The sequence below is a fragment of the Pteronotus mesoamericanus genome, unplaced genomic scaffold (genome assembly GCF_021234165.1).
Source record: "Pteronotus mesoamericanus isolate MK-2021 breed Mesoamerican mustached bat unplaced genomic scaffold, CSHL_Meso_final contig_1242, whole genome shotgun sequence".
Classification (NCBI taxonomy): Eukaryota; Metazoa; Chordata; class Mammalia; order Chiroptera; family Mormoopidae; genus Pteronotus; species Pteronotus mesoamericanus.
In genome coordinates, this window is record NW_026555053.1 from 2,617,588 (window position 1) to 2,639,778 (window position 22,191).

Below are 22,191 nucleotides of genomic sequence, written 5' to 3' on the forward strand. Positions count from 1 at the left end.
ATGTTACCTTGTTAATCTGATTTAAAAACCTGTGAGGTAAAATGTAAGAAAATCAAGAAAAGGAACCCTCCGAGAAATTTCCAGCTGGGTCAGTGACACTGTGCCAGAGGCAGGACGCAGAGAGTCTGCTCTTTCCACCCCATCTCACGACCTTATCATTTCTCCACCTAGCACGTCAGAACCAAAGTTGCTAAGGTCCAAGTCTGTAAAGTCTGTGTGTCAATACCATCTTCCATCTCTTGCAAAACATCTCTCTGCTTCCCCTTTTCTCACCAACAAATGCAGTGTCACTTCACGTCACCATTAATGCTAAGCAACCAGAAATTGCTGAAGGAAGGGAAAATGACAGGAGCTCAAAGCCCCAATTCGCAGCCCAGATTCCTGTGCATCTGGAAGGGGCTGTCCTTCGGGGAGTCCTTACTAGAGTCGACAGTGGGTCAGGCTCTCCAAAATTCTCTGCTGCTCTTCATTTCCAAAGTTAAGGGGAAGGATTATATACACCAATATAGCGATACTCTACTTCCTTCCTTGTTCCCAAGGGTAAATTGTATAACTGGGTATTGTATAATCATTTAAATCACCAAAATTAATTTCCAAATATATTGTTAAAAAGAAAGCCCTCGTGTACTTTTCAGAGTATAATAAAGACTATATAGTAAAACCATTCTTTAACAACATTGAACCTTCCATTCTAGGTAACTACTATCCATTGAGTGTTCACAATTTTTTTTTTAAAGAACTTTACACTCACAATTCAATCAAATTTTGATGACTAGACCGCCCACGTTACAAATGGAAAGCTTGGGCCCAGAGAGGGCACGGCCCTGCCAAAGGCGAAGAGGCCAGGGGCGGCAGGGCGGGGGCTCGCGCCTGCTGTTTGGGTCCAGGGCGCGCCTCCTGGCCGCCTTCGGCTTGATTCGGCCAGGTCCGAGTGGCTCGAGAGAACAAGCCACGCTCCCGCATCTGGGTGAAAAAGAGCTGCTGAAGTGTAGGGCAAATGCATATAAAGGATATTTACATTACTTTCAGAGCTGTTTCTGAGAACAGTTTCATGGAGAGAGAATGGGGTGGGTAGCCAAGATTTCCACACTAAGGAAAGAAAAAGGAAATAGGGACTCGACATATTTCTCAGGCTTAAAATAGGCTTGACCTTAGGATTGTCATGAGAAAAGCCAGAACAAATAAAGTCATATAAACTGTTTGTTCTCAAGAACATGACGTGTGGGCACGCAGTTCTAGGTTCAGGGATGCTGACTGATTAACACTGCTTTGCTCATCTGGCTGAGAAGTGTTCCTCCAGGTCACACTTTAAAGGCTATTAAAGCCACTAGGTACAGCCACGCAGCTTCACAGGGGCGTCACCCTGTGGCAGCGTCTGCCAGCACGTCTGCTGGGGGTGCGGCGCGGAAACTCCCTCTCTGTGCTGGAGTGGCCAGGCCGCCTACTCCACCCTGGTGAGCCCATGGGCCTGCCCAGCCATCTCCTCCCGGCCCAGCCTGTCCTCTGTCCTCAGGGCTCCTGTTTGACAATGGGCACGTAGGAGGGACAGGTTTTGAGTCCTATACCAGGAAAAGGAAGAAAGCACCCTTCACCCAACCCCTGCCCCCTTTCCCTCATTCTCCCTGGGGGTATTCCAAGCGGAGAAGGGTGGCGAGCCGGAGTGATTTTTCCTTTGTGACTTAGCTAACGGAGTCCAAAAGCCCGTCCAGAGACCGTTCCAGCTCTTCTCTCTACCTTTTCATTTACTATGACTGGAAAAAAACAGGCCTCTTTTCTTTTGAAAGTGACTGTGAGAAAGCGGTTTGGGACTGTAGGTGATATAGAATGTTTTAGAATCAGGCCAACAAAACGCTGCTCTTTTACATTGGTTTCCTATGACCTGGCCTCACATAAGGACACTACGGATCTCTTCCTGCAATGGGATGTGTTGTCCTAAGAGCTTCCCCATCGTAAAATTTCAGAATTTTGAGTGACAGGTGATCCAGTTCCTCGAAAGGAGCGCACGGGGGTTTCAGGCTGCAGAGGGGCCCTGGCCATCGTTTGCACATGGCCGGTTTTTATCAAAAGTTTCGATTTTCTCCGGACTGTGGTGGGTTATTGTGTCTGTTATGACAAAAACCAGCCCAACAAAAACCTAGTGTCATACGCGGTTGGCAGGAATTAAGTCAGTAAGATTACCTTGGAAAACTGGTAGCATCTATAAAAGTTGAACATACGCATCTCCTGTTGCCCGCCAATCCCACTCCTAGGTATCTGCGCAACGGGGTGTGCACACATGCTTGCCCGAGACACACGCTAGAGTGTCCGCAGCAGCGCTAGTCAGGATAGTGAAACACTAGAAACAATGCCGAAGCGCAGCATCCAGCAAAGGGCGGAGGTCCAGTCAGCAGGCGCGGGGTGAGCGGGGGTGAGCGGGGGTGAGCGGGGCGGAGCAAAGGTGGCACAAAGGTTCCAGGCAGACACAGCAGTGCGGGGGGGTCCATGTCAAGTTGCAGGAGCCCATCCTTGGGGCCAGGGGAAAGGGGGTGCCGAATGCTCAGTCGGGGGGAAACGGGGGAGCTGACAGAGAACCAGGAGAGGGTATAAGAATTTACAGAGAGAGTGTGTCCACAGCACCAAGGCCCAGTCCTTAGAGATGCTACTGAGTGTCAGAGGATGGAACCAGAATGAAATGGCTTCCGTTTCCTCCCACTGAGGTGCGGGGTCCACAGTTAGGAGGAGGAGGGCTTGGTAGCAAATCTGGCCAAGCTTCCAGGAGAGAGGCAGCGACAGGGAGCCAGGCAGACCATTATGGGCGCCAGCAGGCTGAGAATGGAGTTCTGAAAATACACTGAAGCAGATGTGATTAACCCATATCTCACTGCCACAACACAGCAGACGTCGCCTGGCTTCTGACACCTCCCTAAGCCACCAACTGTGCAGGCATGGAGACACCTGGCCAGCTCTGGAATAAGCGTCTGCAGGGACCGCAGCGGCCTGCCTCCATCCCGCGCCACAGAGGGGGCTGCTTCTGATGCCCCGCTGCCACACCAGGCAGCCCCTCCGCCGCGGGCCCTCAGAGCCTCACGTCCCCCAGCGAGGCCATCGGCCACTCACGGTCATTAAGGGCTGTGGCACCTTGAGCTCAGTCTCTTCCACCATCCCCCTGGGAGGGGCCTCGGGTACCATGGCAACCCCACCACCTCACGGTCCCTTCCCGTTAATTCTCTGCGACCCGCAGTCCACCCCGTCCGCTCCAGGCACCGCTGCACGGCCGTACTCAGGACTGCACGTGGCGGAATGTCCACTAATTCTCTCTGACCACAGCTGCCCAATTCATCAGTTCTCCCCCATACCATTATTAACAAAAATAACTACTAAGTATCCTTTGGAGTGTTTCCTATGTGCTAGGCCATATTCAGAGTGCATGGCATCCAAATATCGCCTCATTCGACCCTGAGAGCACTCCGAGGATGTGGGCCCTATTAGTCCTCTCCTTCCACGTGACTGGAAACGTGAGGCACAGAGACGTTAAGTGATTTTCCCAGGGTCCCACAGCTGTCAAGTGGCTATAAGGAGCTGGAATTTGAAAACAGGTAGTCTGGCCCCAAAGCGTGCATGCTTTCATTTTTTCACATTTTACTGAATACACACAGAGAGAAGTACGTATGCCGTAAGTGTACTAACAGATGCATTTTCACACACTGAAGCGACCTGCACGACCAGCGCCAGATCAAGAAGCAACATCAGCAGCACACGAGAAGCCCTGGTCTCCCCGGTGCTGCCTTCTAACAGCATAAAGGCTTCACTGGTCCTCGTGCTTTTGCGGCTGGCTCCTCGGCAGCCCTCGCCCTGCCCTGCTGCGGGGGTTGACGGAGCTGCGCGGCCCCACGCATCAGGCGCTGTGCTCAGCACTCATCTCCCGTCCCCTTTGGCCGGGGCTGCCAGGCCTCCCCGCCCCCGCCCCCGCCCCCGCCGCCGCCGCACCAGGCCCTTCGCCTCTGCTGCATCTGCCAAACCCACACCCACAGCCCTCACCCTCGCTCTCTCGGCTGCCTTGTCAGTAGCTAGAAGACAGCCTGAGAAACGCAGAGCTCCACTTCCAGACCAGTCCGACCGTCCACCCCAGGCCACACACACAGGACTGGCAAAGCACACTGAGGACAAACACCGCCCAAGCCTTCAGAACGCTACATAAATGCGCAGTGTACAACCAGGCGGGGTGCCATGTGGCCCAGGGCCTCTCTCTAGGTCCCCGAACATTGCCCCCCCAAAAAGGGCTATTCCAGATGTTTCCCCTTCTCAAGCCAGCTGTCCCATCCCCAGTCTCCCGCTCAGCACAATCGCTTATCCCCGTTTCAGTGAGCAAACCTAAAAATGCTTATCATAAGTTTAAAAGTCAAACCAGAAAAAAATTTTTTTGCCACAAACGATAAATGGATTATTAACATGCTTGACTTTTTAAAAAGTCTCATCCTATTTGGGAGGGGGCGGGGGAGCCCTCCAATTCTCCAACAAGAAATGGCCAAAGTAACAGCTCTTTTTATGCAAAAGAGAAATTATAAATGGTTGATAAAATTGGTAATAGCACATTCTCCCAGAGTTTAAATCCTGAATCAACTTAGCAGGTGCCTGGCCCACTCCATGGACCCCACCTGCAGACCCCACCTGCAGCCCCCACGGAGCGTGGGCCCCCAGCTGGCGCTGAGGGACGCTCCCCCCATATGTGTTAGGGGACCACTGCTGAGAGCCTTGTAACTGTCAAAGGGGTCCAGGACAGCAATTTCTTTAGGCCTCAGATCAGAAACTATACTCCTGAGTCTCGGGAATTTCAGGACGGTCTCCCTGTTTGCTGAGACTGTGAGAGCTCACAGCCAGATGCGTGGCCTCTCCCGGCCCCACACGCTCCCTGTGGCAGGCACCGCGCATCTGCCCCGGCTCTTGACCTCAGTGATGAACCCACGCCTGCGCCCCCTTTGCCCCCGCGCCCTTCTCTGTTGCCTTTCTGCTCCCGTAAGTAGCCTTTAAGTTGGCCCAATCCTTGCTGAAAGGAGCAAGGCAGGGTGGCTCCAGTGAGAAGGCCGGTGCCCCTCGGGGGTCCCCACCTCCTGAGAGGGAGGAGTCAGGCTGGATTTTCGCAGTTTACCGTGGTCACCTCCACTGCACGGCTGCACGAGGACTCTGTGTGCTGAGCTAGTGGCTGCTGGCTGTGCGAGTTAGCTTCCCAAGCCACAGTCCTAAATATTTAACAGGTCGTTTCCAGTTGCTTGATTGAATGCCACATAAGTCTCTCAAAATGTTCTTTCAGCAACATCATGTGGCTTTTTTTTCCCCCCCAAGATGGAGGTGCTATAAAAATCAACAACTTTGACAAACTATTCAAATTCCAAAAGGGCTTGCAACATTCCAACTCAAGAAGTAAAGAATTCCTACATAACACAGAGATAATACCCAGCTATAAACCAGTACGTTCTGCAGTGTGTACGATACATTTATTCCATACGCTTTCTTGATGAAAAGGCAAACTCTAGTCTAGAGAAGTTGCTGAAACGAAGTGTGAGAAAGCGTATGAACGTTTTGGTGGAAGACAAATAAGATGTCATTTATTTGTCAATGAAACTATCATCCAAAGACAAATAGTTATCTAAAGATAGAAGAATGAAGAATGTTATCCCAGCTGTAATTCTAGGAAATTGGAAGTCAAACTGGGAAAACATCAACTGAGACCCTGCTTGGGTGCTCAAGTATTTAAAGAAACATCGCAGGCATGACAGCAGCAAATGGAAGCAGAACTCAGAGATCCAGACTCTGTCCTCTCTCTCTCCCTGATCCCTTTCCATTTCATAAGTTGTATCAACCAGGATGCTTTTGGTTACAGGTGAAGAAAATTAACTTATTATGCCATAAACTGGATTTATTGACTCATGTAAATGCCATGCCCAGGGTGAGATCTTGTGAGCTACAAACAGGATTCAGCAGGACTAGTAAGTGGGAGCAGAGGAACTTCATGTCCTGCCGGACTTGGGTCTGAGTTACATGTCTATCACTGAGCCAATAACTGGGGCAAGGAGGCACGTTTGGGACCAAACATCACAACTGCTATGCAAGGGAGAGGGGAGAAAGGAAAGAATTACAAATGTTGCCAAAGAGGCGTGGCAGAGATGGCTAGCTGTCCAAGCCCAGCTCCTCTTCCCGGGCGCACACAAAGGTCCTTTTTCCCGCCCTTTTTCAGTGAAATTAGGTGTGGCCAAGCAGCCACTGGGACAAACGGACATGGCCACCTCCAGCTCTAGCCTCTGAAAACCTCGCGCCCACCTGTTACGCTCTTTCCCCTCTGCAACTCGTCCAAGCAGATGTGCCCGGTGAGCGTGGGAGCCGTAGGCTGAAGGCGGCAGAGCCACAAGACGGGAGGAGCCCCTGTCCCTGAGTCCCCGCTTTGAGACGAGTCCTCCACCGATTGGGAACACTCACTTTAAATTTTATTTTTCACTCATCAAGGTTGACACTTTTATATGCTTCTGGGTTTGTTACAACAGTCAGCCTATCCTAATAGGTGAAGAAATTAAGGCCCACAAGGTTGGGTGACTTGCCCAAGATTGAGTTAGCTGATAAAACAAACACAAAAACACGGGATACAATGATCTCACCCCTGGAATGTAAAAGCAGAATTGAAAACAACTACTAATTCAGAGAGCAATGGATAAAAAGAGAAGTAATGTGCAATCCAGAGTCATTAAGTATCTTTTAAGCAAAATACACAAGAAAGAGAAAGGGTCAAGTGGGAAGCCCTTTCTCTGTCCAAACTTGCTGAAATGTTCCCACAAGCGAGCACCCATTCTTCTCTCAGCAAAGAGAATGGAAAGTTTCTCCAGTAACTCAGAATGCAAACTGCCTCTGATGCAGAACTGACCCAACTCTCATCACGCACAAATGCGGTGTCAGGCCTTAAGATGCAGGGCGTCCGGGGGCCTGGGCTGGGCCCTAGGGCAGGCACCGCTGTTCTATCTGACCGGCCAGCACCCTCCCTTCCTCGGAGAGCTGCTCCGCCCCACCCGACTACCCAGCTCTGTGGAAGCTGTTGCCCGTCACAGCAGTCAACGGCCGCGGGGTGGGCAGGGGTCCTGAGCCAGGCCCATCGGGTCCTCCCCCGGGACTTTCATGCTGGAATGAAAGGACTAGGTTCTCACTGGGGAAACTGCGAACGGGGAGGCTGTGGATGGGCCCCCTTTCCCGCTGAGCAGAAAAACATCAGCCCAAGAAAACGAAGATGACAGCGAGCGAGAGAGGAAGATGGAGAGGAGATCTGGCTTCATCTGTCCCGGGGCGGGCACGCCCCTTCCCACGGTGTGGACGCGGGAGCCGGGCTCCAGTGACCCACAGGTTTCACTTTGGGCCTCGTCCAGTTAAGATTACATTGTGTCACTTGCAGTCAAAAGCATCCTGACCAATATAACCAGGAACACTGTCCCAAAAAACAGACAAACGAAAAAAACACTCACGACATCTCAGAAATCTCACAAAGTAAAATAAAAAATACAGACCTAGCAGAATCTAGTGTGGATTCAGAAACCAGGCAGCTGGCTAGGGAACTTTGGACAAACTGCCTAACCTCCCACTCGGCTGTTTTCTTCCTCTTAAAGGTAACCACTAAGGTAATACCAAGCCAACAGAGTGTACGTAGAACAGGACCTGGTACGTAGTAAACATTCAACACATGATCCTTTATTAGTATAAAAACCTTAGTTGATTTCTAGGCGACCCATGTTTTAGCAGGTCACAGTCTAACAAGCCAGATGGAAACAGGCGCCCGGCTGATCACAGGAAAGCATCTGTGTCCCACACAGCCTGATACTCAGCAGCGCACCGCCAAACCAAGGAGCTGCCCCCTTGCGGCAAAGGGGGGCCCCGCTCTGCGGCCACGGGCTCCCCCGGGCAGCCCCCCGCCCCGCGCACTCCCCTGGTCCCGAGGGTGTCCGTTCTCTGCTGACATCCTCCAACTCCCAGGAGCCTCGGGGTAAGCACTGCCCCAGAGCAGCCCCCGGGGACCTCTCCACCCTCTGACACGCACGACCTTGGTAGTTTGAACCCCTCATCCTATCGTACTAGTTTTCTAACGGAATGAACACCACAAACACAAAAATGCGAGGGCCTTTGTTCCAGACATAAAGCAGCTTCCTCCAGCAGTTACCGACTTCCTTCTCAGAGCTCTGCCTTCACCACGGCTCTCGACTAACACTGCTGACCAAGCTGGGGAGAACTTCTCAGCGAGCGCTTGTGAGGATGCTGCACCATCAGAAGTCCAGAGGGCACTCAGTCCCCGGAAGTGTGAATGCTCGAGGTGCTCGGCATGTAAGGCAGGGCTGAAGCTGGAGGGCAGGGGCCTCATCAGGCTGGGCTTTGCAGGTCAAGGAAAGGCATCTGGACTTGGCAATGGAGAGCTCCAGAGGGCTGTGAGCAGGGAATGGCATGATGGGTGTGCATCTGATCCCTCTGCTCCACACTCTGAACCTCTGCTTTACAGAGCAGCGGACCTGGACCTCTGCATGTGGGGTCTGGTTGTCTGGGAACTAATGAAATGAGGCCTGAAGATATGTTCTCAAATAGCTTAGGTGGGGCAGAAATTCCAGAAAACCTCCTCCTGAGGAAGAAATCATAGCGAGGTAGGTCACTTGAGCAATTGGCCATACTGTAGCAGAGAAGGCTAAGAACACTTGGGGACGGGGCAAAGCTCCCGTGCCACCGCCTCGCGACTGCTGGCTCCAATGCAACCTGGTGCGGAGGAGCCTGGCTGCGGGGCAGGCAGGCCATTCCAACTGGCCGGGGCCTGCCCTCCAGAAGACCACGTGCACTTCGCCTTGGCCCTGGCCAGAGAGACCACCGCCAGCCAGCGTGCACTACAGTGCTCCAGCAGAGACTGCGCGCAGTAAGCAAACTCTACATGGTAGCCAAGCCCGCCTAGAGAGAGCTGAACCTAAATCAAAATCATGTGATTACCCAAGAGAGCCACTGTGGGATCTGAAGCTGTCCTACACGGCAGAAATATTTGTGGCCTCTCAAGACAAACACAGTGTTTGGCACTGAAAACTGTTTTTTGGTTTACAGGCCAGAAGCGCAGTACATCCCTGTTTATTTTTCCATTATCAGTATATTCAGCAGCATTGACAGCGTTGTAACAGAGCTTCCTTCTCTAATGACCCAGTGGTGGGAAAAGAGTTCTGATGAATACGCAGAGGGAAACAGGAACGTCTGTCACCTCCCTGGTCTCTCCCCACACCTTCTCACATGTGCTCATTTCACATACAAGGACCTGGGGCTCTCCGACGAGTTACATGATTTGCCCGAGCTCACAGTGAAACAAGTACCAAAAAGCCAGAATTCAAACCCAAGAGTTCGGACTCCAATCCCCCACCCTCTTTGACTGTGCCACAGCAACGGTGTGTTCAGATTTCTAACAGGTCCTGGAGAATCGGGGGGTGGGGGGCAGCAAGGTGCGCACAATGGGAGGCAAGCCTACTCTCTAATGAGCACCTCATCCAAAGAGGAGGCTAATCTTACATCTTCACATTCCTTGCAAAAGCCAAGTGCAGCTCCTGGCCCGCAGTGAGCACTAGGTGGATGTGCGCTGAATGAATGAAGGGACACCTCATTGACCCAACAAAGAATTAGTGGCAAAACTTGCCAAACTGGAGCTCTCTGTGTGATGGAAAGTCGATGACAGAAGGCCCACAATGGCGAGAAAGGGGGCTACAAGGCCACTGAAACATGTTCCAACTCACAGCCTCTGAAAACCAATTTCACCACAGAAGTCAAGTCTCTTTAACAAATTAGTGTAATTAGAAACACAGAAGGATGTTCCAGGTTAAAAGAAATCTAAGGGTTGCCTTGGCCAGTGTGGCTCAATTGACTGGAACACTGTCCCGTAAACCGAAAGGTCATGGGTTCGATGCCCAGTCAGGGCACACGCCTGGGTTGCCGATTTGGTCAAGGTGTGTAGGGCAGGCAGTTAATGCGCGTTTGCCTCTCACACCAATGTTTCTCTCTCTCTCTCTCCCCCCTTCCCCCAAAAATTTAAAAACAGAATTACCATAATGATCCATCAATTCCACTCCTAGGTACATATGTATATATTATATATACCCAAAAGAATGGAAATCAGGTACTCGAAGAGCTTTGCATACCCATGTTCATAGCAGCACTATTCACAATAACCAAAAGTGGGAACAATCCAAGCACCCGTCAATGGGTAAACAAAGTGCAGCGTACACATAAAGAGAATCAAACTCTGACACATGCTACACCATGGATGAATCTTGAAGACGTTACATTAAGTAAAATGAACCAGTCATAAAAGTACAAACACTACGCGAGTCTACCTCGATGAGGGACCTAGCGTAGTCGCAGGCAGCACGCCAGCGGCTGGAGGAAGGCGGGCATGAGGATGCACTGCTCAACGGGCACCAAGTCTCAGTCTGCAAAGGCGAGGGAGTTCTGGAGACGCGTGGTGGTGACGCTTGCACAACAGTGTGAATGCACTTCAGGGCCACTGAACTGCACACTGAAAAATGATTAAAATGGTAAGTTTTATGTTATTGGTACTTACCACAATTTTTTTTTAACCTAGTATGTACTACAGGATCTAATTTCAGTTAAAAAAAAGTGTGTGTGTGTGTGTGTGTGTGTGTGTGAATAATCTGGAAGGGTATATACTAACATGTTACAATAAATGATTTCTAGGTGGTGAAAACTGCATTTGCTAGTTTTCTAGAATACATGTACTTCTCCCATAATAAAAGATGTTGTATAAAGCAAAAAAAATGTAAAAGAAGAGTGTTAGATCTGGTTTCATAAAAATATAAAATCTACAGTTTATAAAATAACACATCCATAAAAATAAAAAGACTGGAGAAAAAGATCTGCAATAAGCATGAGAGATCAGAACATAACTTCCGAACACACTAAAAAGTTCTTGCAAATTTTTTGAGCCTCTAAGTCCCAGAGAGACAAATGGGCAAGCAGGAACAATGATTCACAGAAGATAAAAGTATCCAAAACACTTGGTGGGGGGAGTGGGGGGAAGGAAATAATAAACGAAATAAATTCAAATTGAAATACTAATAAAATACCACTCTCAATAACATTGTTGGAAGCATTACAAACACTCACATGCTGCTGCAATACTAAAATTTGATCACATCTATCTGGAGGGCAATTTAACACTATGTATCATGAGCTTTTAAAAGTTAATAGTCACAATACTATGAAAGGCTGATCCATCAAACAGATGTATCTCACAAACATAATGCCGAGTGAAATAAGTGTTACATAAAAGAGTACATAGTATATAATTCTACTTATATGAAGTTCTAGAATAAAGCTAATCTACAATGGGAAAAAATTAACACAAATATAACAATTGTTACCCTTTTCTCTTTTTGGTGTGTATTCCCTTCAAGTGTTTTTCATATGCATATATTTTATGCGGTGATAATATGTAATTCTATTTCATATATCATAGCTTATTAAATCGTTTTCTTGTTTTGCATTTTAAAAAAGAAGAAGAAAAGAATTAGCAGGGTGGTTGCAGAGAGGGTGGGGAGAAACTGCCTGGGAAGGAACATGAGGGGACTTTCTGGGTGATGATAATGTTCCGCAACTTGAGAGAGGTTTTTTAAGGCATTTATTGTATGCATTTGGCAAGACTGGGCAAATGTGCAATAAATATCTGTGCATTTTATGGTATGTAAATTTTACCTCAAAAGTAAAAAAATGCTAAACAAATACTGAACTCTAATAATATTCATACAACACCGGAGAGAAAGTGTACTGATGATGGCACTTTAAGATGCATGGGAGAGAGAGGAGGTGGCTAGACAGGAGAGATGGAGGGATATGCGATAAAGTACAGTAAAGTGCTAATATAAAATTCCTTCAGGAATGCTGTCTATTTGAGATTTTTCATAACAAAATGTTTAAAATACTAAAAGCTAGCAAACAGTCACGAGGCAGGCTTCTGCTGTACTGGAAATGTTCCGTCTTGATCTGGGTGGTGATTGCACGCAGCATACATGAGCAAAATCTTATCCAGCTGTCTACTTTTAAGATTTTGTAACGTTTCTGACTGTGGTTTTAGCCCAATAAAAATGTTTTCAATAAAACAGCAATCAGAATAGGACTTTAAAGTGTGCATAATTAATATCCTCAAAGAGATGAGGGAGTATGCTGCAACCAAAAAACATGAGTAAGCAGTTGCAACAAGAACAAACCATAAATCCTCAACACAAAAAATGTCCAATTTTAAAACTCAGTGGGCTAGAGAGCTGAGCAGATCTTGAGGAGTGAATCCGAGAGCTGGACTAAAAAACCCTCCCAGACTGTGGTGCAGAGATGGGAAGTGAGAGAAAAGTGAAGAGGCTCGGAGGGCAGACCAAGACGTGTCAAACCCTATCATCTGGAGGGAGCTGCAGAAGAAAGAAAATGAGGAAATGGAAGGAGGACATGTGAGGAAATACCAGCTAAGTGTTTCCTAGAACTAAGAACAAAACTGTTTACAAAAATCATTTTTAATTATTGTTATTTAAAGTAACCTACATGGAGGGAAGAAACATACCACCATTGTATGGGAAGCTCGCTCTCTAATATGCAATTGGAGTAATTGTGCAATTTAAGTGATCCTTGTTCTTTTCTGTATTTTTCAAGTTTCTACAATGAGCATTGCTGTTCTAATGAGGAAAAATAAGTTTACTTACATGTAATAAACCCAGAAGCAACGGACAAGAAGGGCTTTTTACAGAGCTCCCGGCCCCTCTCTCCTGGGGCTTCTGCCCTGTGCATGACGGCGAACCTGCTTCTGTTAAAGTGGTCACCACAAACTCGGGCAAGTCGTTTGATGTCCTTAAATTTCTGCTTCCTTAGGTATTCAGCAGGGAAAATAAACCCCTCCTTCCTACCTCACAGGAGTTTGGGAAACAGCAAAGGAGGCGATGTATAAAAATAGCACTTGGTAAGCCATAAAGCGCTGCACAAACCGAGGCGTGCGCTCACCGTCCCTGCTGCTACACCCAGCCTCCGAGTCTCTGCCCCAGGGCAGGCTGGTCTCCGGCTTTCTCTCCCTCAGCCCCTCCTTTCCCAAACCACTGCACTACCTGAGTTACACCTGGGCACACCTGGTGCCCGAACCACTGCCGTGGGCCCGTGGGCAGTGCCCCAGCTCTGGCTTTTCCTCACCCCACGCACTGCAATTTCCTCAGAAACTTAATCTTCATAAAAGATGTTTGTATCCTCTCACTTCCCTGGTGAAAATGAAGAGCCTTTGAGGTTTATGCACACTTCAAACCCTGCAGCACGGCTTTCAGGGCTCCATCCCATCCCTGGTCAGCCTCTGCGGGACAAGCCAGCCCACTCCACCCTCATACACACGTCTACCGATCCGGGTCCTCCCAGTCTTCTTAGCCCAGGTCAAAACCCTCCCTCCCTTCCTCTCTCTATACCTGATGACCAGTCCAGGCCAAGCTCCTGGCTGTCCTCTGAGCACCCCCACCCCTCGGGCACTGCCATCGCTCCTAGGTCACAGGCCTGCCATGGGGTCCCACAGAGGACTACTTGTGCCCTGAGGACGGGGCCTGGTATAGCCCTCCTATACCCTCCCTACAAGGCACTCGAATTAACCTGCTAATCATTTCAGTCCTTGAAATAAACTTTCTTTACCCAACTGAATTTTACAGTACTTTTTTCTAACTTTAATGTGTGTGTGTATATTATATATATTCCCGCATAGTATACTGCTGAGCTATTAAACTTTAAATGAATTACAATGTGTACGTTCTTCTATAACTTCTCTCAACGTTAAATTTTTGAACTTGATCTATGTCGATACCTCTGACTACAATCCGTTCATTTTCAAAGCTGTAAACTATTCCATTGTATACACATAACGCTACTTATTTATCCATCATGTTGTAGATGGACATTTGGGTTCAATCAAAACGTCTGCTTATAAAAAGCGATGCTGCCATGGACACTCTCACACATGGTTCCAGTTCACCTGTGTAAGAGTTTCTGGGAGTGGAACTGCTAGGTCACAGTGTCACGTGTTCCACCCTACTTGGTAATGACAATGGTTTTCCCAAGTGGTAGCACTGATTTACACTTCTGCCTTCGGCGTTGAAGGGTTCCACAAGATACGGTCGGGCTTTTAAACGTCTGCCAGTTTGGTGAGTATAAAATGTTACCTCACTGTGGTTTTCATTTGCATGTCCCCAGTGAGGCTGGACATCTTTTCCTACATTAATTAGACATTTGGCTTCCTTTTCAATGACATGCCTGTTCAAGTCTTGGCCTATTTTTCAGATAGACTGTCTTTTTCTTCCTGACTTGTAGGAGTTCTATGTACATTCTGAACACTCATATATTATTGGAATTATTTGTTACAAATTTCTTCTTCCAGTCTACCGCTTTCCTCCATTTTCACTTTGGTTTTACTTTTATTGTTGACACTATTACAAATACCCCATTTTCTCCCTATTTTCATTCTCTTTTGATTAAAAGTTCTCTATTTTAAGAGAGTTGAATATATCAACCCTTTCCTTTTTGGTAAATAGTTTGTGTAACTTGTTTAGTAAGTCCTTCCCTACCCAGAGGTCACAACAGTGTTTATATTTCCTTTTAATAAGAAAGGGTTAAAATGAAAACTTCAAGATGAAAGTTATATAAGTGATCAATAGTCACATAAAAAGTGCTCAAAATTATTATCCATCAAGGAAATGCAAATCAAAACCATGAGGTACCATCACACACCCGCCAGAATGGCTAAAATTCAAAGACTGATAACACTAAACAGTGGCTACAAAGTTCTGATGTGAAGCAGCAGAACTTTTATTATACAGGGTTGGCCAAAAAGTGTTACATTTTTACCCTATAATGGCTCCAGTAGTGCTCTCCTGTGTTTAACCTCATTCGAAACAATTTTGTTAGGTTGTGTTGCAATAGCTGTCATAGCAGCCTGCATTTAAAAAAAACATCAAAATTGGTGAAGTTTTGTGCAGCCATTTTAATATCGAAGATGGAAAAAAAATGCAACATTTTCAGCATATTACGCTTTATTTTTTTCAAGAAAGGTAAAAACCCAACGAAACACAAAAACAAAGATTTGTGCAATGTATGGAGAAGGTGATGTGACTGATCAAATGTGTCAAAAGTGGTTTGCAAAATTTCTTGGTATTATTGATATTTTGGCCAAATAATTCTTTGCTGCAGGGCTGTCTTATGCACTGGAAGATATTTAGCAGCACCCCTGGCCTCTACCCACTAGAAAGAAGCCAAGAGCAGGAGACAGCTGACAGATCAAAATATCCAAATACAGTTATTGGTGAAAATTAAAAAACATGTCTTATTTTATGGAAAAAAAAACCATATGGACTTTTTGGCCAACCCAATACATCATTGGCAGGAGTGTGAAACTGTGTAACTGACTTGAAAAAAAGGCCGGGCAACTTCTTAAAAAGCTAAACAGATAGCTATCCTATACCCAGTAATTCCACTTCTTGGTATTTACCTAAGAAAAGTGAAAGTATATGACCACAAAATAATACACACTAGACTATCATAGCAGCTTTAGTCCTTTTAAAACTTATTTATTTATTTATTTAGAAAGAGAAAAACATCGATTTGCCATTCCACTTCTTTCTGCCTTCATTCGTTGATTCTTGGATGCGCCCTGAGCAGGGACGGGACCCATGCCCTTGATGTGCCAGGGCCGGTCCTCTAACTGAGCTACCGGGCCAGGGCTGCAGCTTTATTCTTAACAGCCCACAGAGACAGACACACCCCTAGGGTCCATCGACAAAAGAATGGATTACTGAATCATGGTCTCGTCATGCGACAGAATACCACTTAGCAAGAAAATAATCTACTGACTCACGCCACACCAATGAATCTTAAAAATACTATGCTGAGTGAAAGAAGCCTAGAATAGGCAAAAATAATTTATAATGGAAAAAAATCAGAACAATGGTTGCTGCTGGGTGGAAGGAGGAGTGCGGAAGAAGCAGAGAGAACTTTCTGGGGCAATGGTAATATTGTGGATCTTGACAGATTTGCACTACACAGATGTATACCTTTGTCAAAACAAAACAAAATTTGATCTCTAAGTGATGTGCACACTAACATGCTTAGGGGTTAAGTATACACACTTGTGTAACCTACTTTAAAATGCATCCAACAACAAAATGGACTGCTAAACAGATTAAGGAACGGAGAGTTGTACTAAAGCAAATCCAGAAAATTGTTAACTGCAGAATCCAGGTGGCAGGTAATTCAACTTTGCTATATGTTTGAAATTGTTCACAACAAAGTATTAGGGAAAAGACAAAAATACATGTATTTTTAAAAGGAAGGGACTTACTTAAAAAAAAATAAGCAAACGTATTTGAGCAAAGTTTGCCTTTGAGAAAGGTAACTGAAAGACCAGTCCCCACGTGCAACAGGGCCTTCGAGTTTGCAAAAACACTTCCACACAGATGATTTTAAGTGATCCTCACCAAAACCCTGGTATTCTAGTCCCACTCGATGCGAAAACTTGGCTCAGAAGCTGGCAAATACCCCACAAGCAGCCCCTGATGGAGCCGGACCTAAAAGCTGTTCAATGCCTCTTATCCTCCTTCACCTGCATCCTTACAAACACACCTCACTGGGGAGCTGCCATCAACTCCACACACTTGCGGACGACAAGGCACTGAGGTGCCACCAGCGCTTTGGGCTTTCCCAGGAGCAGAGCAAGCAGAGCTGGAGTGGCTGCTGTGCTCACTGGCCGGATGCACGAGGGAGACGCAGGCAGTAAAAGCATAAATCCAACAGGCCGGAGGTTTATTCCCAACCCACAGACAATAAAAGCACGGGCAAGCCCTGCTCCTCGCGTTCTTTAAAGGCCACCCTCAAAGTCTGGGGAAATTTATGACATCCTGCCTGCCTGTGAGAAGGAGCAAATGCAAAAGAGGCCTGCAGCTGAGAAACTGCCATATAAAACGTGTCAAACACACACACACACACACACACACACACACACACGCTACATGTCAAAGCAGCTCTCTAACAACATAGTCAACCACCCTCCTCACCAGAACAGAAGGAGCTGAGAACGTGGGGACCCAGGAATAATACTCAAACCCGACACGGCCAAAATGAAAAGCAAAGCTTTACTAACTGCCCCACAGATTAAACACTGGCTTAGGGGCTTAGGGTACACTGGCTTTTTGTTAAAACATATACAACACACCCCGACAATTTTCGTTAAATTTAAACAAAGGGAGATACACCCACAGAACATGAGTAAAAGCCCTTTCAGCCTGAGAGATCAGTGTGTATAGCCAACCATCTGGGGAACTGTAATGAAGCTAGAACGCAGTTCCCGCCCTCAAGAGGCCTCTACTCTAGCAGGAAACTCAAGGCAGAAGTCCTAGGCCTGCAAGAGCTACAGGGGACGAAGGGGACAAAGGGGACGGTCGTAAGAGCAGAGGAAGGAGACTACAAGTACAGCCAGGAACTCAGGGAAGATTTCAGCTGTGCCTTGAACGAGTCTGGGAAGATCTGTACATGCAGAAGTGGGTAGGGGGTTGCACTCCAGGCAAAAATTGATGATGGGAAGAGCTGGCTCTAAGGGAGCTCCCGGCCAAGGAAGGCTACCTGCAGCCCAAGCGGGAGGGAGAGGGATGCCTGCCAGCTCATTTCAGAGAGGAAAGAGGACAAGGTGTCTGGCTTCAGGAGTAACCGGCACAGGGCTGGATACAGCTGCGACTTCCACAGACATGGGCACTTAAGATAGGCCTGGAACCAAGCTTCCCAGGAAGTCAAGACTTAACAAAACCCTGACAGCATGCGTAGATTTAGGACCCCTACCCAGGGGCCCTGAGACATCTAGAACCCAGCAGAGAGCCAGAGAACGGGAGACATGATGGAGTTAGGTGGTTAACAGAGAGCCACAAGCCAGGGGTGAGAGCCAGCAACGATGGATTTGAATCCCAGCTTAACTGTGCGGCCTTGGGTGAGTTTCCAAACTCTGCTGCCTGTCTGCAAAAAGGAAGTGGTAGCAGGCACCTCACAGGGTTCCAAAGATTTAATGAGGTAACATCTGCAAGACATCCAGCACAGCGCCTGCAACAGAGAAGGCATCCAAGAAATGGTGGATATTATTAATATGAATAGTTTGCACTCTAAGAACTTCAGAGTCCAATGCCTCCTACTGTTCTCGGTGTATTGAGAAACCAGGCTGAAGTCACTGACCTTGGACAAGACCAAGGGATTAGTCATGTCCTGAGTAACTTCTCTCTCTCTCTCTCTCTGTTCTTTGATATTTTTAATTTTTAAAAATATTTGGCCCTTTAAGGCATTCTATGTTATTCTGAGATGCCTGCCTCACCTGTGGCCTCGCATCACCAACCTTCCCCTAAAGAAGAACCCACTCCACATGGGCAAGCCACCAAGGGAACATCAGTGTCATAAGCCACTTCACAGGGAACATCTGTGCCAGAAGGGGCCTGTGGTCCCTTTAGCAAGGAGTGGGTCAAGGCCAGCCCAAAGCAGCTTTGAGCTGATAGAGTTGTGACATTCATAGCATCTATCTTAAGAAGCACACTTTTACTTATGGTCATAATATTAAGCACTACAATAATATGTATAACAAATACAAAGTATTCTCTGCATGTAAAATAAGCTTTCAAGAAAATACAAAAAGCCAAATCTTTATAGCCAGGCCTGGCAAAATAAGATGCTGTATGTATACCAAAAGGCATACGAACGCGGTAATGAGAGAACTCACAGCCTTAAGCTCCAGAGATAAATTACAGTCGCTCATTTCAGAAAGAGAAAGAGGGCCTCATTTTCTCAACTGCACTGTCCGAGGAAGCTTTCTGTACTTCCATATAATCTGCCAAAGGTCAATGACCCCCAGTGGAGGGATGGGGGGTTGGGGGGAATCAGTCAGGTCACACACAAAGAAAAATTTTCTTTAGTTTAGGGAAATACAAAAATTTGATTAATCCACTTGGTAACATTAAAAGCAGGCAATAAATTTTATTCTATAGCTAAGAAACACTGAGAAATGACTCCACTTTGGTCGCCTGAGATGGTTAGTTCGGCCAGTTCTATAGAGGAAGGTGGGCTGGCAAGAAAAAGGAGAAGACGGTGATGCTGGTGCAAAAAGGAAAGTGAGGTGACGGAAAGAGGAGGGAAGCAAAGACTAGACACGGGCAAATCCGAGGGAGGACTCTGAGTGCTGGAGGCAGTGACCCTGGTGAGGGTGTGGCCACACTGTTATCTGTCACCTGTTGCTCCTCCAGCTGCACAAACCCTTACATCTTTATAGGGAAATCTACTCTGCTCACCAGCGTAGAAACAGATCAGTCCCTGGGCACGAATAACCAGAGAGTTCCTCAGAACCAAATCCAAGTTCCACAGCCTCCACTCTGGGTAAAACTGGTTTCTATTTCTTCTTTTTTATGGGTTGGGTGGGTTCAGCACTTCCTCAGTCTGGTTCACACAAGTCTCCAATTCGATACATGGTTGTGGGAGGCCTTTGGGGGGAGGGGAGGTCTGTGCACAGCAGTGAATGAAACAGGGGCGACTGCCACCTCACCGACCGGGGGGCGGCGGGGGGGGGGGGCGGCGGGGGGCGGGGGGGGCAGCGTCCATCCTTGGCAGTGCTCTCGGTGTTTGCGAAAAGGGTGGGAGGGCGAGCATACAGGCTCTCCTCTGACACTCCCGTCCCACACGCAGCTCTTTCACGGGCGACACAAGTCCTCACTAAGGAAAGGGAGAACAGAGGAGTCCAAACATGGACCCGAAAACACTGAAACGTTGCAGCGGAGGCTCACCCTGATTAAAAACAAAACAAAGCTTTAAGCGTTCAAACTGATCGCAGCATTTGTCATCTGTAACCACACAGGCTCTAACTGCCGAAATGAATCCGTAGTCAGGGTACTTTTAGTTATACTTAAGTAAGTTCATAAAGATGACCCAGCCTAATGTACTGCAAGATCCTAAAGTACCTTTGGAATCATTAAGAAGCATATTACGTTTATTGAGCTTTTGTGGTAACTGTAGTTCTTGTACTTTGAATACTGTGGTCTCCTGTGCCCTAACCTGTGGTCTGCTTGAGATGCGCCTCAGTAAACGGGCTCCATGATCAAACAGGTTTGGCGCACGTTGCATGCTCTCAACCATTTGGGGATTCACAGTGTATTTTAGAAAATTCAGTTTTGTGACAAATCCTCCTTGAGAGAAGTCTGCAGAACTTAGCCTGAGCCAGTGTGTCCCAAACTTACTTGACCATGAACGCTTTTCTTACTTTAACACTTTTTAAGAGTGCACAAATTATTTCAGGGAACGCATGTTGGATACACTACCGTGTAGGGAATATGCTGCTTAATTAACCTGAAAATGCAATTAATGTCAATCTCCCATGCAGTCCCACAAACCGGTGATTACTGCTGTGTGTTACAGGAATATAAACACTTCCCCCACGGAATTTCTTGTTGAACATCACTCAACAATATACTGACTTGCTGTATTTTGGAGAAGAGAAATTCTAATGAACTGAGTTGGATCTTGATGAATTCATATCAGGAACTCAAAAGAACTGTAAAATGTGATTTTGCTAAATTGCTGGAAGTTTATCTTCCTCTCTAAACATGTACATTTAAATTCCCAGAGTATATTTAATATATTTGCGTAAAGAAACAATATTAAACAAACAAAAAAGGCTAATATTTACCTCTGACCTATTACCTGACATGTGTGATTACAAATACCTGTAACTGAGATGTGGCATCAACACGTACAGTCCGTGAATCACAAGAGTGAGACTAGTACTTCTGTGCGGTGGTGCTGTTAAAATTTCACTCTTCCTCTGGATATAATAATATTACATAGTCTTAAGCCAATACCGGAGGCTTCATGGAATCAAATTCCAGTGACTGAAAAAGCGTCATCATTCAGTTAACAATAAAAAACCATTCAGGAAACATGTGTTGAGCCCCTGCTATGTGCATGTCACGGGACTGAGCGCTGGGATGACCAGCGGATTTTTGGGGGACCCAAATCAGCACAAGGGTCGGACAGCAGGGCCGCATATTTGAGACTCAGGAGACATCTAGGCCCTGCGGGTGACCGAAGAGTAAGTCGCTGCTTACAAGACACCTCGGTCACCCCCGAAAGGCCCACGAGACACAAAGGCCTCACTCCGTGCCCTAAACGCTTAATATCAGCTAATGCGGGGGGGCGGGGGGGGGCGGGGAGGACTTGGCCCAAAACACTTGAAGGCTGTAAAAAGCTGTCATATTCAAACTTCACTTGTGTAATTTTTTTTCTTTCCTTTTTCCAGCCAGTGAAGGAGGCTTACGTACAGGCACCCCGCTGGCAGGCAGAGCAGCTTCGGGCGGCAGCCTAAACCCCGCCCCGCGGCGCGGGTCTGCGGAGAATCTATTGCCAGGACCCATCTTCCGATAACGAGAGAAACGTGCGTTTTCGCGGGGAGGGCGGGGCGGAAAGCGCCTCTTCTCTGCGGGGCAGTCCCGACGGCGACTTTCCACTTCCACGTGGAAGAAGCAGGAGGGCCACGCACAAAAGCTGAAGAGCCGAAGCGGAGCGCACTTGCGGGGAGGGAGGCAGGGGCTGCCGAGGGGGCCCCGGCCGAGACGACCAGCCGGTGAACTTGCAAAGGACTCCCCGGCGGCGGCGAGAGGGCCGGGCTGCCAGCGCCTGCGCCCCGCACGCGGGCTGCCTCCGCGCGTTCGCCCACCCGGCCGCGCTGGGCCCGCCCGAAGGCCTGGGAAGCGGCCGCGGGGTGCCCTCCTGGACATGCCTTTCTTTTTTTTGCTTCTTAAACGACCATGCCTTTCAGACAAACACGCGCGCGCGCACCCGCACCCCTGAAAGATGAAGCCCCAGAAACTGACAAAACGTATCCGAGACAACACGCGCTGCAGCCATGAAATTTAAAAGAAAGAAAGAAAGAAAGAAAAAAAAAAAAAGGGCGCGCACGTGTGCCCCTGGGGAGACGGCTTCGTAAAGGTGGGCGCCCTCAGAACCTGCGTTCCGGGTCGCACGTGCGCTGGGACACCTGTGCGCGAACCAGCGGGAGCCTCAACGGGCGCGGCGGTCCCGCGGCGGAGGGGGCGCCGCCCCGCGCGCCGCTCCGCCGCGGGAACCGAAAGAACAAAGTCC

General features: G+C 47.8%; 1 protein-coding gene across 2 annotated transcripts in view; it reads right to left on the reverse strand.

Moving 5' to 3' along the window:
* Positions 1-22,191, reverse strand: part of PDE8A (phosphodiesterase 8A) — an 81,526-nt gene that overhangs the window by 58,841 nt on the left and 494 nt on the right. Inside the window, exon 1 of one of the 2 annotated variants that reach the window (XM_054589158.1) lies at positions 10,353-10,379. The exons of the other annotated variant lie outside the window; for it this stretch is intronic. The gene's annotated coding sequence lies outside the window, so the exon portion shown is untranslated. Of the gene's footprint in view, positions 1-10,352; positions 10,380-22,191 lie in introns of those variants that run through there. 2 annotated transcript variants of the gene reach the window in all.